Source organism: Callospermophilus lateralis, chromosome 4 (assembly GCF_048772815.1).
Source record: "Callospermophilus lateralis isolate mCalLat2 chromosome 4, mCalLat2.hap1, whole genome shotgun sequence".
NCBI classification, from domain to species: domain Eukaryota; kingdom Metazoa; phylum Chordata; class Mammalia; order Rodentia; family Sciuridae; genus Callospermophilus; species Callospermophilus lateralis.
Genome location: NC_135308.1, coordinates 72,156,710 through 72,174,832, shown reverse-complemented (window position 1 = coordinate 72,174,832; position 18,123 = coordinate 72,156,710). Strand labels below are relative to the sequence as shown.

General features: G+C 38.1%; 1 protein-coding gene and 4 pseudogenes across 1 annotated transcript in view; 2 read left to right on the top strand and 3 right to left on the bottom strand.

The window, feature by feature from the left end:
• Positions 1–18,123, top strand: part of LOC143398295 (uncharacterized) — a 326,595-nt gene that overhangs the window by 167,381 nt on the left and 141,091 nt on the right.
• On the bottom strand, positions 6,508–7,175 carry LOC143397332 (RNA-binding protein with multiple splicing 2 pseudogene; annotated as a pseudogene).
• Positions 10,398–12,146, bottom strand: LOC143397330 (protein tyrosine phosphatase domain-containing protein 1 pseudogene; annotated as a pseudogene).
• Positions 12,195–13,965, bottom strand: LOC143397325 (protein tyrosine phosphatase domain-containing protein 1 pseudogene; annotated as a pseudogene).
• LOC143397323 (zinc finger protein 385B pseudogene) lies at positions 15,478–16,287 on the top strand (annotated as a pseudogene).

The window sequence follows — 18,123 nt, the reverse complement described above, 5'->3', positions numbered from 1 at the left end:
AGTGTTCCAAGGAATCTCCATCCTGCTTTCCAGATTGGCTGCACCAATTTGCAGTCCCACCAGCAGTGTATGAGGTGCCTTTTCCCCCACATCCTTGCCAACACTTATTGTTGTTTGTCTTCATAATAGCTGCCATTCTGACTGGAGTGAGATGAAATCTTAGAGTGCTTTTGATATGCATTTCTCTAATTGCTAGAGATGATGAACATTTTTTCATTGTTTGTTGATTAATTGTACATCATCTTCTGAGAAGTGTCTCTTCAAGTTCTTGGTCCATTTATTGATTGGGTTTTTTTTTGGTGTTTAACTTTTTGAGTTCTTTATATACCTTAGAGATTAGTGCTCTATTTGATGTGTGAGGGGTAAAGATTTGCTCCCAAGATGTAGGCTCTCTATTCACCTCACATTTTTTTTTCTTTTGCTGAGAATAAGCTTTTTAGTTTGAGTCCATCCCATTTATTGATTCTTGGTTTTAGTTCTTATGCCACAGGAGTCTTATTAAGGAAGTTGGAGCCTAACCCCACATGATGCAGATTAGGGCTTTCTTTTTCTTTCATTAGACACAGGGTCTCTGGTTGTATTTCTAAGTCCTTGATCCATTTTGAATTGATTTGTACATGGTGAGAGATAGGGGTTTAATTTCATTTTGTTGCATATGGATTTCCAGTTTTCCCAGCACCATTTGTTGAAGAGGCTATCTTTTCTCCAATGCATGTTCTTGGCACCTTTGTCTAATATAAGATAATTGTAATTTTGTGGGTTACTCTCTCGGTCCTCTATTGTATACCATTGGTCTACCAGTCTGTTTTGGTGCCAATACCATGCTGTTTTTGTTACTGTTGCTCTGTAGTATTGTTTAAAGTCTGGTATAGTGATGCCACCTGCTTCACACTTCCTTCTTAAAATTGCTTTAGCTATTCTGAGTCTCTTATTTTTCCAGATGAATTTCATGATTGCTTTTTCTATTTCTATGAGGAATGTCATTGAAATTTTGATCAGAATTGCATCAAATCTGTATAGTGCTTTTGGAAGTATGGTCATTTTGACAATATTAATTCTGCCTATCCAAGAGCAAGGAAGATTTTTCCATCTTCTAAGGACGTCTTTGATTTTTTTCTTTAGGGTTCTATAATTTTTATTATATAGTTCTTTCACTTATTTCATTAAGTTGATTCCCAAGTTTTGGTTTTTGTTGTTATTGGGTTTTTATAGGCTATTGAAAATGGGGTAGTTTTCCTTGTTTCCCTTTCTGAGGATTTGTCACTGATATAAAGAAATGCCTTTGACTTATGGGTGTTGATTTTATATCCTCCTACTTTGCTGAATTTATTTGCTAGTTATAGGGAGTTTTCTGGTGGAACTTTTAGGGTCTTCCAGGTATACAATCATATCATCATCAAGTAGTGCCAATTTGAGTTCTTCTTTTCCTGTATGTATCCCTTTAATTTCTTTCATCTGTCTAATTTCTCTGGACAGTGTTTCAAGAGCTATGTGAAATAGAAGTGATGAAAGAGGGCATCCCTGTCTTTTTCCACTTTTTAAAGGGAATGCCTTCAATTTTTCTCCATTTAGAATGATATTGGCCTGGAGTTTAGCATAGATAGCATTTACAATGTTGAGGTATATTCCTGATATTTCTAGATCTTCTGGCATTATGAACATGAGGAGATGCTGTATTTTGTCAAATGCTTTCTTTGCATCTATTGAGATGATCATAAGATTTTTGAGTATATCTTTGAGTATACTGATGTGATAAATTACATTTTTTATTTCCATATGTTGAACCAACCTTGCATAAAACCACAATGGACTAAAATTAGAAATCAATAATAAAATAAAAAATAAAAGCTACTCCAACATCTGGAGACTAAACAATATACTACTGAATAAACAATGGGTTGCAAAAATATATCAAGGAGGAGATTAAAAAATTCTTAGAGGTAAATTAGAACATAGACACAACATATTGAAATCTCTGGGACACTATGAAGGCAGTTCTAAGAGTAAAGCTCATTGCAAGGGGTTTATTCCTTCAAAGAAGAAAAAGTCAACAAATAAGTGACCTAACATTACATCTCACAGCCCTAGGGAAAAAAAAGAACAAATCAACTCCCAAAGTAGCAGAAGACAGAAAATAATTAAAATTAACAGAGCTGAAATCAATGAAATGGAAACAAAAGAAACAATTGAAAAAAAATTGACAAAACAAAAAGTTGGTTCTTTGAAAAAACAAATAAAATTGATAAACTAATAGCCATGGTAACAAAGAGAAGGAGAGAGAAAACTCAATTTACTAATATCCATGATGAGAAAGAAAATATGACAGACACTACAGAAATATAGAAGATAATTAGAAATTATTTTGAAAATTTGTACTACAATAAAATAGAAAATATTGAAGCCATTGACAAATTTCTAGAGGCATATGATATGTCCAAAATAATCAGGATGATATATACAATATAAACAGATAAATTTCAAGCAAGAAAATAGAGGATGCCATAAGAAGCCTACCAACCAAGAAAAGCCCAGGACCAGATTGATACACAGCTGAGTTATACAAGATCTTTAAAGAAGAATTAACACCAATATTTCTCAAACTATTTAATGAAATAGAAAAAGAGGGAATCCTTCCAAACACATGCTATGAAGACAATATCACTCTGATTCCAAAACCAGACAAAGACACATCAAAGAAAGAAAACTTCAGACCCATATCACTAATGAATATGGATGCAAAAATTCTCAATAGAATTGGGGCAAATAAAATACAAAAACATATCAAAAAAGATCATGCACCATGATCAAGTCATTGATATTTTGATTGTGACTGACAGAAATTATAGGTTGCTTTTGGCTATATAACCTATTTAGCAATATTAAATCTGCTTGTTGAAGAAAAAGGGATGCTTTTCCATCTTCTATAGTCTTCAAATTCTTTCTTTAGTAATCTTTAGCTTCATTTTAGAGGGCTTTCAACTTAGGTTTATTTCCATTTTTTATGTGTTTGTTTGTTTTGTTTTGTTTTGTTTTAGGATATTTTCAATGGAATATTTGTACTTGTCTTGATTTTTGGGGGTTGGGTTTACTATTGGCATATTGCAAACTATTAACTTTTGTATATTGATCCTATATTCTGCTACTTTGCTGTATTTGTTTATCAGCTCTAAATGCCTTCTGGTGAAGATTCTATATATAGTTTATATCATCTGCAAATGGAGATAATTTGACTTCTTTTTTTTTCTCTTTGCATACTTTAATTTCCTCCTCTTATCTAACTGATATGGCTAATATTACAAGAACCATATAGATTAGGAGAAATGAGGGTCTGGATTTTTGTCCTGTTCTATATTTTAGAGGAAATGCTTTTATTTTCTCACCATTCATTATAATGTGACGTTGGATTGGTCATGTATAGCCTTCGTAAGAGTGAGATAATTTCCTTCTATCCTTAGTGCCTTCAGAGCTTTTTTTATGAATGGGTGATAAATTTTGTTGATGAAATTTTTTCTGCATCTATTGAAATGATTATGTAATTTTTGTTCTTAATTCTATTTATGTGATGGATTACATTTATTGATTTTCATATGCTGAACCAACCTTGCATTTGTAAAAATTTATTTTGAAGGAAGCATGTAATCAATTATTTTCATTGACATTTCCCACTTTAATGAATAATGTACAATAGCCTTAATGAGAGATATTGAAATTTCCATGCTAGAAGAAATAATTATTTTATTGGGTGAAATAACATATGGTGACATATTTTGGAAGTGGGCTTTCCACTTATGCATGGTCATGCAGTCCATGGGAAAAGGAAACTGTTGAATTTAAGTGAAGTACCCTTCTTTGCCATCTGCCAAACACCTAAATTGTTGTCATGAATACTGTGAAGTCAAGTGTGGTCTGTTATTGAGGTATGGAGGAATTGAGAGAGGTCATCCTCTGCCTGTAGTGCTTGAGGAATCAGACCAGCTTGATGTGGAAGAGAGCACTCACATTTCTTTGCCACTCCTCATGATTTTTGACCCATCCTCCTTCTGATGGAAATCAAGACATTTGCACAGAGAAGAGTCCCTGTGATGTAGCTCTATTAATCCTTCCAGAAAAGTTTTGGTTCCCCATAGATATTTTTTAGCCACTCTACAAGTCTTTTCATTCTACAAGAGGACTCTGGACTGTCATTTGTGTCACCACTGATACCAGGATTCTCTTACTATTTCAGGTATCTCTCTGCAGTCTCTCAAAGAAGCTGACAATTCTAACATGGAAGAGACAGCATCCTCATTGGTCCTGAAACAAGAAGACCCTGGATATGATGATGTTGAGCCTATCATCTTGTAGCCTTTTTTTTCCTTCCTTTCTCTGTTTTTGTTTTTTGTTTTGTTTTTTGGTTTTTGGTTTTTGGTTTTTGGTTTGGTTTTGGTTTGTTTGGTTTTTTGAGTAACCAAGCCTGTAAAGAACTCCTTATGATATTGTTTTCTGATAAAAGAGTTGTCTTCATTTCTGCAAAATTTCTACATGTATTCCTTATTCACAATAAATACTCTGAGCCTCAAATACCAGTGCCATTCTCTTAATGTGAATGCATTCACCCCCAGAAATCTCTGAAAATTCAGTGTTCAAACTGAGTGGATCCCACATAAGATCCCACACACACTATACACCTGCTTCTTTTAGATGGACAGATGTTTATTATTCTCTTGAACAGCATAAAACTGAAACGCAGTCCTGAACTAAGAACTTAGTCTTACAAAAATTAACTTAGAAACACCTGTCTTAATATTCAAAATCAACCCAGTCATGCTTGACTAAAACAGAGATTTAATGATGAGGTGGACCAGGTGGATGGAAAATGGCCATGATTCTTCTAGTTTTGCCCAATGTTTTATAGAATATCAATAACTAAATTCTACTATTTCCTATTAGTCTAGTACTCCAATGGCCTCGTCTCCTTTCTTGTTATTCCACAACTCTCTAAATCTCATGTTTTTCTATAAAATTGCACTATTACTCATTAAATTCTATTGTTTTCTATCATTTATCATTGTTATTTACGCTACACTCTTTTTTCTGGCTATCTTTGTTTAAATAACCAGTAATTCTAATCTCCAAAATTGCAAAAGTGGCTGTATTTACTGTGAATTATTCCAATCCCAGACCATCCTCACATATTTATTTGGGTTGAAAAGGACTGAGTAAGTGAGCAAAACACTGAAATTCTCTGTGCTACAGACTCATTATAATCTGTAGCAAAGTTTCCAAAATTCAGTTATTTACATGCAAACAAATAAATGTTTCCACATCTAAATTCTAAAAGAATAATTTTAAACCAATATTTTATTTATTCTTTTTCGTGATTTCTTCCTTTTCCCGTATGAGGTTTTTTTTTTTTTTTTCCTGTTTTAATTTTGTTCAATATTTTTGTAGTTGTAGATAAACAGCCTGCTTTTTTTTCACTTTGGATTTTTTTATTTTACATTTCATATATTATCCAGTTTTGCATTCTCATAGGATCAACAATAACAAAAGCCATATAGTCTCCCAATCTGAAATGGAAAGATAGTCACAGTTGTGACTAAATGTAAAGCACTGATATGTTCACAAAACAAAATAAAATTGTTCAATTTTTCTTCATTTTTCTTAAACTAATGTCTGACACAAAGGCTCACTGCTGAAGAACAGAAACTTTTCTTCTTCATGTCTCAATCTAAACATTAAATTTATCTGCCAAGGCAAACAAGGTCTCTTTAATAATTAATGGCACACACATGAAAAATCCTTTATGATGCATAAATATTTTGTTATACAGGGTGCAAAAACACTTTTCACCTTTTGGTTGGCTTTCAGGTTTGGAAAGAACAGGGAGAAGTAGCAGGAGCAGGGTACCCTGTGGAGGGGTCAATGAGATAGGCAAAGGAAAGGGCTTTCTTATAATTGTTGGCCCATCTGAGAAGAAAGCAGAGAACTGATTTGAAATGACAAGGCAAAAACTGTAGTAGCTGCTGAGCCTGGAAGTGTGTATGGTGCATGGGTCCTCAGGGGAGAAGTGGCCACAGGGCTCAGGCCTCTCTGAAGCAGGGTGGGTATAGGGGTGGGGTATGGAGAGAGGACCAGTCACCATAGGTCAGGACCTGTTGCTATGGAGACAGTATGAGAAAAAACTGCACACTCACATAAACACAGATTTGAGTGCCTGAATTCATGCCAGAAAACATGCAAAATTAAACACCTCATTTTCTTGAAGGAGAGCTTAAGAAACATGTTTGAGTGGGAGGTCAGGTCAGTTCTTGCTGGGTCCAGTGAAGCCTCCTTATTGGGTCTGGGTGTCCCAGCAAGAAGGCCCTCAAATCCTCATGGAGGCCTTGGAGGAGAAGTTTGGGGTGGAACAAGCCTGAGGAAGAGGGAAAGGAACAGAAAGCAGTTCAATGAGTCAGGCTTTAGATTCACAGTCTAGAAAAGCAGCAGTTCTGCACAGGCTGCAGGGGGCGGTGGAAGCTGAGGACCCTATTCTGTCCCTACCACACAGTCCAAAACCAACTCCCTAGTGACCAGACTGAAGAACTGGCCATGCTTCCATCCTTGCTGGGTGGTATCAAAGGAGGGGTACCAGGGCCCCCGACAATGTAGGGCAGCAGCACTAGCAGCAACAGCAATTGGGTAGGGTGAACACAGCATGTGAGATGGCTGGGGTCAGCTCTGTGGTGTACAGAAGGTATGGCGCCCAGGCCTCTGGGAACTCAGGGATCAGTGCAGCACCTATCAGGTCATAGGGGTGCCAGGAAATGAAATGTGCTCCTAGGGCAGGCTGAACACTGGTGGGATTTGGAGTTGCCATTATCTTGCTCTTAGCCATGTTTGTGTTCGCTTTGGCAAATTAGCTTCAGCGTTTGCAGGTTCTCAGGATCAAAGCAAATACCATTCAATGCATTCTTGGTGGCTTTTGCTCCTACCAGGCTGTAAAAGATGAGAAAACCCACAGCCTGTCTTCAGGTGAGCTTCATCAGGGACCCTTCATACCCCTTGAAGGGCCAGAAGAGCATGTAGAATTCTCTGGGTTTAATGTCCACAGGGAGGCCACTGACAAACAATGTCCGAACCTCCTCCTCCAGGGAGGTGCCAAAGCCCATGCCTATGCTGGAGCTGTGTTCCCCATCCGGCTCCAGGTTGTTCATGGTGAAGAGCGAATGGGTGGCAAAGGGAAGGGAAGATGGAGAGGGAACCTGGAGGGCACCCTTCCCTGGCCCGCATGCCTTTATTTTATTTATTTATTTTTTTATGTGGTGCTAAGAATCAAACCCAGTGCCTAGACATGCTCCGCAAGTGCTCTGCCACAGAGTTACAGCCCCAGTCCCTACTGTTTTTATTAATGCATTAGAGTTATACATAATAGTGTGATTTATTTTGACATATTTGTACTTGCATTTAATATAGTTTGCTGTATTTCCATCCCCAGTACTTCTACTCTCCCTCCTCTCCTTCCTTCCCCTGCTCCCCTGCCTCTACTCTACTGTTATCTCTTATATTTTATTGTTTTTCTTGTTTGGTCTTTATAGATACACATAAAGATTGAACTCACTCGGGTATATTCATTTAGGTACATAGCATAATTTGGTTCATTTCATCCTGCTGTTCCTCACATTTCATGTGCTTTCACTCTGCCTCTCAATTCTATTGTTCTCCTCCACTGAACTCTCTTTAATTCTCATGGGTACCCTCATTTTAAATTTTATTTATCTCTAGCTTTACCATATGAGAGAGAGCATTTGACCTTTGACTACCTGTGTCTGGCTTTCTTTACTTTTTATAACTTAAATGTTTTATTTAAAAATAAAACATACTTTCTGACCATAATATACATAAGTTACTTTAAAAATTCTAAAATTCATGAATCATGTGTGTTGTTATTTTTTTCAAAACTTCCCATGCACTTCTGTAATTCAGAATTTGGAATCATTTAGCTATATTAGAAAGTTCAAAGGCCTTAGTTTAGACTATGAAGTCTCCACATTTGGAGAACAACCTTCATTGATCAACTTCATCAGATATTCACTTACATTCATTTTAGGAAAGAGCAATAGCAACTGTCAGCAATAACTATTTCCTAAACACTTTAGACTCTTTCATGCAAATTCGTGTTTTGTTTTGTTTTGTTTTGGGGTTATTCTTTTCATTTTTATTTAAATAAATACATTACTTGTGCATAGACTGATCATATCTCATTTAAAGCTAAAGTTCCTGGATTTTCAGATGTGCATGACTATTTTATAATTTGAAACAAGTATTTTTGACACACAGATAAATAGGTGGGTTTTGGTCAAAAAAAGAAAGAAAGAAAAAGAGCTGATAAAAAGCACTGTGATGTCACTTGTCTACTCGAGAGTGATGGAGACAAGGACAAGCATTTTGGGGAGAGGTGGGGGACAAAAATACAATGTACCACTGGATAAAATGCAACTGCTTCCTCCCCTACTTTCCTGGGGTGGGCACTTGAAAAATGAGACATTCAGGAGTAGTCTAGCAAGTTTGTTGATGGCCATTGGATTTGATTTCCTAAAAAAATTAAACAATATGGAAGAACACTGCAGTTAGTCTTTGGCTTAACAGTTAGTAAGACCCATAATGACTAAAATATTTTCTGGTGTTCTAGACTCATAATTCAGAAATGAAGAAGTTGGAGAAATTTTTTTCATTTTAAATTAGTCTTGCTTCCCCTGAAATTTCATCTTGAAAACTAAGTAGTTCTCTCTTTAGTTTGAAATTGGTCTGCTTAATATCACTTTTACTGAAGAAGCTGTTGTCCTTCTGTGACTTGCCCTTTGCTACTCCCACATACTAACTTAATTTAAATAAAGTTATGGCTTCAAGTGCTGATTGATAGTTTGAATTGGAAGAAATGAGTTTAGGCAGTCACCCTTTCTTATCTAAAGCCAGTTAGGGTGAACGCAGCCTGGGGTGGAATTCAACGTAAAAAATTGTAATTCTCATGGCAAAAAAGCAGCCAAAGACAGAGGACTGAGACAAGTGGGCTTGTGGAACTGTGGATTTGGGAGTGTGGGGCCTGTGCCAGTTCTGTTTGGATGGCGGATTAGCACAAGTCTGGCCTGACAGATTCTGGCTGAGTTCCTTTTCAGAATGGCTGTGGTGTCTGGAGACAGCAGGGCTGGCAAGGAGACCTGCCTCACACTTTCTGTGGGGTCCTTGGAGAGACACAGGTAAGTCTTGCTCGTTACCAATTTCCTACACTGCCCACTTCTGATCCCAATTCCTCTGCAAAATGTGATTTGGCTTAGCAGCAACTTAGGAGAGTAGGAATAGGGCTTGGTGTGTTGAGACTTGCTCCTGCCTCCTGTGACAGCCAAGGCTTGAAAGGTCATCTGGAAGCCTGACAAAGGGCAAGCCCATTTTCTACAAGGAAAAAACCCCAGTCAGGACTGGGGTTATGGCTCACTGGTAGAGCACTTGCCTAGCATGGGTGAGACACTGGATTTGATCCTCAGCACTACATAAAAAGATAAATAAATAAAGGTACTGTGTCCATCTACAACTAAAAAAAATATTTTTCAAAAAAATCTCAGTCATAACCCATAGCAGTGGTGCACACCTGTAACCCCAGCAGCTCAAGAGGCTGAGGCATGAAGAACACAGGTTCAAAGCCTTCCTCAGCAACTTAGCAAGGCATTAAGCAACTCAGTGAGACCGTGTCTCTGCATAAAATATTTTAAAATGGCCCTTGGGTTCAATCCCTGGTACCATAAAAAAAAAAAAAATCCCAGTCACCTCACAGTCTATCCACTAAAATAAAACTAAATGGCTTTGAAAAACAAAAAGACCCTTTGAAACTATGACACATTTATAAAAAGAAAAACCAAGAAATTTCAAACTACATTTTTAGATGTCCTTTAAAAATGTCTCAATAACTTTCTTAGTAACAAATAAAAAATAGTTTAAGACATTTAATGTCTTTGGTCATATGTTCAGTGGGATAGTAGATTTTACTACTAAAATTATCTATTTGGTAAAATCTCTAGGAAAAGCCCTATCAAAAAAAATAATTGTTTTGGATTTCTTTTTCTTTTTTCAAGAATGTCAAAAAGAATTAATGTAAACACACATTCTTAAAATGTTAACACAGCAATATTAAATCAGTCAAGTAAATAAAAGAAATTAGCATCAACTCTATGGCAATTTTTCAAGACTGAGTTGTAGCTCAAGAATATTTTAAAACAAATAATTTCTCCAAACAAGAATGATCATTCTTATCACAAGCCAACAGCATTCAAAATAAAGTGCTATGAGAAAAAGTAGCTCCACAAACTTCAGCTTATTCACAGATGAATAGAAATGTTATCTTGATATTTAGGCCTGACATATTCCTCATGAGTAGAAATTCACCTTCACAAGAGGCCTGGCTTGGGGCTTTCTTTTGCCATTTTTGTTTTCCAAAAATATGCTTAAATATTTTCTTTAGGGCATTGTAAACTATTGGTCCATTTTCAGAATCAAAATTAACCTTAGGGAAAGCCTTAATGATGTGGACAAGGCAAGGTTCCTCCACCTCCATGGGAATTGTCTGAAGGCTCATTATGCAATGCAATACACAAAGGATAGTCTGGTGTTGTCCCTTCTCTAATAACAGGGCTTTAATGGCACACGCTTGTCTGTCAACCAATGTGTCCACATCCTCTTTGGTGATTACAGGCTCTTTTAGTTGCTCCACCAAAGACCACATCAAACCACACAGGAGGAAAGGACCTCTCTCATCACTTGTTCTTTCCCACCCTCCTCCTCAGGAATTTAGTTCTTTCTTCCACATTTCTACCTTCCCTTTTACTTCCTCCTTTTCTACAAATGCATTTAAATTTTCCGGTATCCTCCTAGGTTCAACAGTATCCTCCTAGCATCAACAGTCAATTCGGATGGTAAGTCAGCATGTGACACTGCTTCAGATAGACCTTTGCTGTTCTGGGCCCCAACCACTGTGCAATTCACAAAGACAGTGGGCTACTTGCTGCTGAGAATGGTTTAGATCCTTATAGACATTGTGCCTCTTCCAAAGGGGGTCAAACTTGCTCATTGAAAAGAATCATATTCCTTTTCTCAATAGGAATTCATGTCCAATCAAGAACTGTGTCTTGGGATTAAAGCCATAGTCCAGAGGGCTGCAGCAAGTCCTGCCCTCCTTCTCCACAGAGCCTGGGCCCCAACCACTGTGAGGTTCACAATGATAGCGGGCTACTTGCAGCTGAGAATGGCTTAGATCCTTATGGACATTCACAAAGTTGGGTATAACTGGTTCCTGAGGATTGCACGAACCTGAAATACCCACAGAGAAGGTTCTACATCATTGTACTTCTTTTGGAATGTCTCTCCTACAGAAAAGTGGTGAGTCATCATCCTTGGGTCCTTCCAACCTCCACACTTAGAATAACTGCAGAAAGAAAATGTGTTGCAAACCAATGCCTCCTTCTGTAACTCTAATTCTGGAGAAGGTGAGACTCATCAATGTCTGGATGTGTTGAGAGCCATCCATGGAAGCTCAAGGATATTTTAGCTCAAGGATTCTTTAAAACAAATAATTTAATTTAATTTAATTAACAAATAATTAAAACAAATATGTGAACCAAATTGTCCTGAATGCCCATTGAATAGGAAAATCTGGTATTTAATAACTTCCAGTGGCAATCCCACTGGGTAAGGTCACCCACATACATGTGAGCCTTTTCATACATAGCACCAGATATGGGGTGACCTTCTGTAGCTCCACAGCCTCTCAGAGATGGGTGTAACCTTCCAAGTTGCCAAACAACCTGTTGACTGCAAGACAATATGAAGCAAGATTCTGCCCCTGAAACCTTATCCCTGCCTTTCATGTACCCTGTTAAATAATCCACAGGAGCTACTTTTTAATTGTTTAGCTACAGTTCCTGTGTGGGTTGGACCTATCAGGTGCTCTGCATTTAAAGCCATTTTTCTGACTTTGCCTTTATTTCTTTACTAATTATTTCAGACTTTAATTTGTCAGATGGCTTATACCCTCTTGGGCAGGAGGAATTACCTTGGCAATGTGCTGGCAGCCTCAAAATACTAATGGGCTTCTGCTGCAGGAGTTGTGGCCCAGCAAGTTCTGGGCAGGCATGGTCCATGAAATCTCCCCTTACTCCAGGAGAGTTTTGGTTCTCTTTAAATCTGAGTCACTGTGGCTGAATCGCCTTTTCACAGACAAGTTTGACAGTTTTTGGCATGTGTTTCAGAAGTAATGACTCATAACCATGAAGTGGATGATGCTGGCAAATTAGGTACAGATCTGATGTCACAGTGTGTGCTTTGGGATCACAGCATGGAAAAATACTGCAGGAGAGGAGTCAGAAATTGAGTAAATTCCTGTACACACACAGCAGTTGTCTTCTGGTTTGAGTGGAATTGGGCTTGCCCAGCACAAATATAATTGCTTGGTCAACAGTCATTCTTGTTGCCAATACTAAATAACATGCTATTAAAACACCTGTCTGCAAAATTTAGCTATTGTGAATTGTGCTGCTATAACCATTGATATGGCTGTGTCCCTGTAGTATGCTGTTTTTAAGTTCTTTGGGTATAGTCCAAGGAGAGAGATAGCTGGGTCAAATGGTTCAATTCCCAAATTTACAAGGAATCTCCATACTGCTTTCCATATTGGCTGTACTAATTTGCAGTCTCACCAGCAATGTATGATTGTACCTTTTTACCCCACATCCTCTCCAACACTTATTGTTGTTTGTCTTCATAATAGCTGCCATTCTGAATGGAGTGAGATGATATATATATGTGGCATATTTACACAATGGAATTTTACTCAGCAATAAAAGAGCATAAAATCATGGCATTTGCAGGCAAATGGATAGCATTGAAGAAGATAATGCTAGGTGAAGTTAGCCAATCCCCCCCCAAAAAAAAAACAAATGCTGAATGTTTTCTCTGATATAAGAAGGCTGACTCATAGTGGAATAAGGAGGGGGAACATGGGACATACGTTAAATTGTATGATAGGGAAGAGGGGAGGGAAGGAAAGGGAGGGGGCAGGGGATTAGCAAGGATGGTGGAATGTGATGGACATTATTATCCAAAGTACATGTATGAAGACATGAATTAGGTGTCAACCTACTTTATATACAGAGATATGAAAAATTGTGGTATATATGTGTAAAAAGAATAGTAATGCAAAAAAACCAAGTACATGTATAAAGACATGAATTGGCATGAAATACTTTATACAAAGATATGAAAAATTGTGTTCTATATGTATAATAAGAATTATAATACATTCTGTTTTTATGTATATAAAAAATAAAATCAATTTAAAAAAAGAAAAAACCACACTTATCTGGATAAGCCCTATGTGACACTGAATGTCTACTTTTCCTTCCTGTAAGGCAAATGTCATATTCTTCCCCATATCTAAGATGGTAGTAAGAGACACTACACCATAATCCTTCCATCAAAATTGTAGAAATAAATGCCAGCCTACTCTTACACTTCAGGAAGGTACATGAAGGCACTTTCTTATTCCAGAGTGTTCCCACAGCTGGTGCTGCAGATTGATTATTGGTTTTAGACCACAACTGAGGACCTGCTCCATGATGTGGTACTTCTCAAGGACTCAGATAATGGGCGAGCCATGGCCTGGATACTGTCAGTGACCCAGGATGTGTAGACACCATTAAGGGATTGTTCCTGCCCATTCCAGCAGGCTGGATTCTCACATTTGCGTGCTCTACCACCACACTCCATGATGGAACACACCAGTGTCCAGGGATGACATGCTCATACACGCTCTCCTGCTTTTTTGTTCTTCAGTGTTGGATATTCTGAATTTCCTTTCATGTTTGCGGCATACCCACTATTATTCACCAATGTGGAATATGGTTGTTCGTTTGGAGGCAAGACTCCTGCGGCAATGGTAGTCTCTTGGCACTTCACTGTCATGTTCTGGAGATATTTCAGTCTGCAATCTTGCTAGTTGTCCAGAACCTAGAGGCTCAGGCAGACGGGCAAGGATGGTACTAGTTGCTACCTAGGAGGGTTTGCAGGCAAGAGACCTCATAGGCCACACTGGGTCCTACACTTCCCACCACAGGCAAGGTGGACAATGAGGTCCAGCCCAGCACATAGACAACGTTCTCCTTGGCAGGCCACACACCTGCAAATCTGTGTTTTATACATGTCTGGAATGGCCCTCTGTATTCTCCGGTACTTTTTTTATCTAGTGTGTCTAGTTCAGGTTTCTCAGTAGGTATAGTCAAGGGGCTGGTTGGTGTGTGGTCATCTCAAGCCGCACCTGTGGGGGAGGACAGGTGAGCTCTTCACCTTGTTCTTGGTGATGTTCACTTCCTCCTTTGTGGCCTCTCCATGAACTGACAGAGAAACACTGGCCTCAGTTGTGGGGATGAGCTGAAATTTTTGTTTTACCATCTTCTTACCATATAATTGTTGTAATCTGGATGATGAAGACTTTATTAGAAGATTCAGAAGATGAGGGGTGAGCAATAGGAACAGACATATAGTTATCTGAGGTCTTAAGAATGGCTATAACCAAAGTTCATCAAATAAACTTTAATGTTTATATTTGCCTGTACACATCTCAGGATTTGGATTTTTTAAAAAAAATGGTCAGACATAAATTAATTCAGGAAAACATGATTTTAGCAGAGTATCTTTTGATAGTCATTGTCAGACACTCATGCATCAGACCTCTTTCTCTATAGCCCTCTACTTACTTTTGGTACGGCTGAAACAAGTGTGCATCTCATGTTATATTAAAAGAAGATATTCTTTTTTTTAGAGAGAGAGAGTGGAGAGAGAGAGAGAGAGAGAGAATTTTTTTTAATATTTATTTTTTAGTTTTTCGGCAGGCACAACATCTTTTGGTTGTATGTGGTGCTGAGGATCAAACCCGGGCCTCACGCATGCCAGGCGAGCGCGCTACCGCTTGAGCCACATCCCCAGCCCAAAAGAAGATATTCTTAAATAATGCTCTTTCCTTTGATATGTCCATGAATGGTTGTGTTTGGGTTATACTTTTCTGATAGGTATTTAACAGCAAACTGGTCAAAAATTGACCTTGTTCCTATCTACTATTAAGGTCACATGAGATTCCTCTAAGGTTCCTCTTGGGAACTTGTGAAAATCCTTTTGGCTTCTTTATCTTCTCTACTAGTTGTGCTTTCTGCCAGGAAGGGTCAAGGTCCTGCTGACCACACCTGGCTTCCCTTGAAAACATCAGAAACTTTTCTCTCTTCAATAATCCTCCTCTGTGCAAAATGTACATTGACTGACTTCCTGTTTTTTAGGATCCTGGTGTTTGTCCAGTTCAGGTCATTGGGTGATTCACCAGATTTTCTCAGCCTTTAGAGGGATTCAGTCATTCCCTGGATCCTGGATGACTTTAGATGCAAGGGCTTAAATATTGGTAGCCCCTTCCTTAGTCCTTTTACTTCCATGGTTTTGGTCTCCAAGATTTGGTTTAAAACTCCAATCACAGGCAACAGCTCTGACAAATCAGAAGATAAAGGAAAACTGAAGGCCAACAGTTCCAGTCAGCCATCAGGCTCTGAAAGTGGCTCATTTCTCCTCAAATCTGGCACAACTGCCCTGCCACCTGGGACAGCCACTTTGCCTTCCAAAAGCACAAATGGAGCACCAGGATCTGTTGCTGAATCCGAAGAAGAGAAAGCCAAAAAATTGCTTTATTGTTCACTATGCAAAGTGGCTGTGAACTCCCTGTCACAGTTAGAGGCACACAACACAGGATCTAAACACAAGACCATGGTTGAGGCTCGTAATGGAGCTGGTCCAATTAAGTCCTATCCTAGACCTGGATCAAGATTAAAGATGCAGAATGGCAGTAAGGGGTCAGGACTACAGAACAAGACATTTCATTGTGAAATCTGTGATGTTCATGTTAACTCGGAAATTCAACTCAAACAGCACATTTCTAGCCGGAGGCATAAAGACCGAGTTGCAGGGAAGCCACTGAAGCCGAAATACAGCCCTTACAACAAACTCCAGCGGAGCCCAAGCATTTTAGCAGCAAAACTTGCATTCCAGAAAGATATGATGAAACCTTTGGCCCCAACCTTCCTGTCCTCACCCCTGGCAGCAGCAGCGGCTGTGTCCTCTGCACTGTCACTGCCACCTCGGCCATCTGCCTCGCTCTTCCAGGCTCCAGCCATCCCTCCAGCTCTCCTGAGGCCAGGGCACGAGCCCATCTGTGCCCCCCCGGCCTCCATCCTGTTTGCCCCATATTGACATCTGCAAGCCCCAAGACCAGCCGGGCCAGTAGGAAAGTCGAGAGGCCAAGCCAAAAGGATTTCAGCAACTTGAGCATTTTGTATTACAGTAAGTATCCCACCTATCCTCAAAATGCAGCCTACCACCTCAAATCCCAGCTCCAGTGAAAAACAAATCACTAGATTCAAGAGTGCTTTTATGGACCGATCAAATCAATTTGGAATGTGAGCAGCACAGGCTCCCTCTTCCCTCCCCGACTCGACCCCATTTAATTGGTGTATCTGAGAAATCTGGGTTCTTGAAAATGTACGGTCAGAAAGTAAAGAAAAAGAAAACCAGTCTCTGTTTTCCCATGGGTATGATCTGGCTTAGAACAATATGGAATATTTTCCTGACAGACTTGAAAACTAGGATCTTCCTCAGATGTCTGTAAATAGCTCTGGAATCCAACCGGGCATATTCTAGTGTGGAAGAAAAATAGAACACAAGTGCTTACTTGTGAATACCATCTTACCAACGGATCACGTTTTCTTTTTGGTGTACTTTTGTCGACAGGGATTGTGTACTGTTTTAGACCCAAGTACTGTTGTATCCTGTGTAGTACCAGATTGTATCTCTTGTCTGAATTCAACATCTTTAGTTGCTGTGTAAATGTTAGGAAGCAAAATAGCTTTGAATTTCTCGTTAAGAGAACAAAAGATAATGTATTTTCTTTATTTCATATTTTATTTGGAGATATTTAAACAAAATAGAAAGCCATATAACATAGCTATAATTACTACCTGTTTGCTATTTTTGTCTAACTTATTTTGTAGCTTCCTCACTGGTTTGAGTTGCTAAGCAAATATATACAAACACAAAAAGAGCTTCCTAAATTGCACATTTTGGCACCTCCTGTGCATTCTGCAAGAAGACAATGAATCCATGTATTTCTACGTAATTATCTTCATTTTTAACCTGTTTTCATTTGTAATGATGCTACATAATTTTGTGACTCCCTAATGCAATAATGTACAGAAGATATAAAATTTATAATTGAACAATTTGTCTTTCTGTTCACTGAATATGTTGCAGGTCATGCTCCCATGCCCCCCTTTCGAAGTTGGTATCAACAAGACTAGAATATTTGTGATATCAGGGGCAAGAAGTATCATAAAACAATAAAATAGTGAACTCTTTTAGAGTATCTATATCTGCAATCTGTAAATGGTAAAATGTCTGTGTATTTTTTTAAATGTACCTTTTCAATAAAAGCATCAAAAATAAAACATTCAGCAGGTCACTTTCACCACTCTTGAAGTAGAAATTAAGAGGTTTTAACTTTAATGTCTATAATTTTTACAGTTACTCCTTTCACTAATTGGGGTCACTATTAGTACTAAAGGTCAGCATTATATTCTATCTTGTAGGTGAGGGTTTATTATCTCAAATCAATCCAGGTTGCCCTGTTAGTAGTAGTACTTCTGCAAAACACCAAAAGGCAACGGTAATGATATTTTTTTACAAAACAAGTACAAAGCAAAATTATTACAAGCAAAGCAAATCCAGTTTGTATAATAGTTTTGAAAATGAGATGGAATACATAAACCACCAGTTAAACTTGACTTGTTTGAAGATTATTATTTTAGGATATCAGCACCCTATCTTTTAATCAGAGTAGCATAGTTTGGAAATCCAAGTCTTTGGGCATATTCAATTATTTTTTTCTTAAAGATGATGATCATAATGCTATTAGTATCACAGAAATATAAACCTGGAAAATTACTAATAATTTTAGTAATTTTAGTAATTTTCTTAAGCTTTTGCATTTTAGTAGGCACCAATATATATGCAGTAGATGTTTTAATAAGTAGA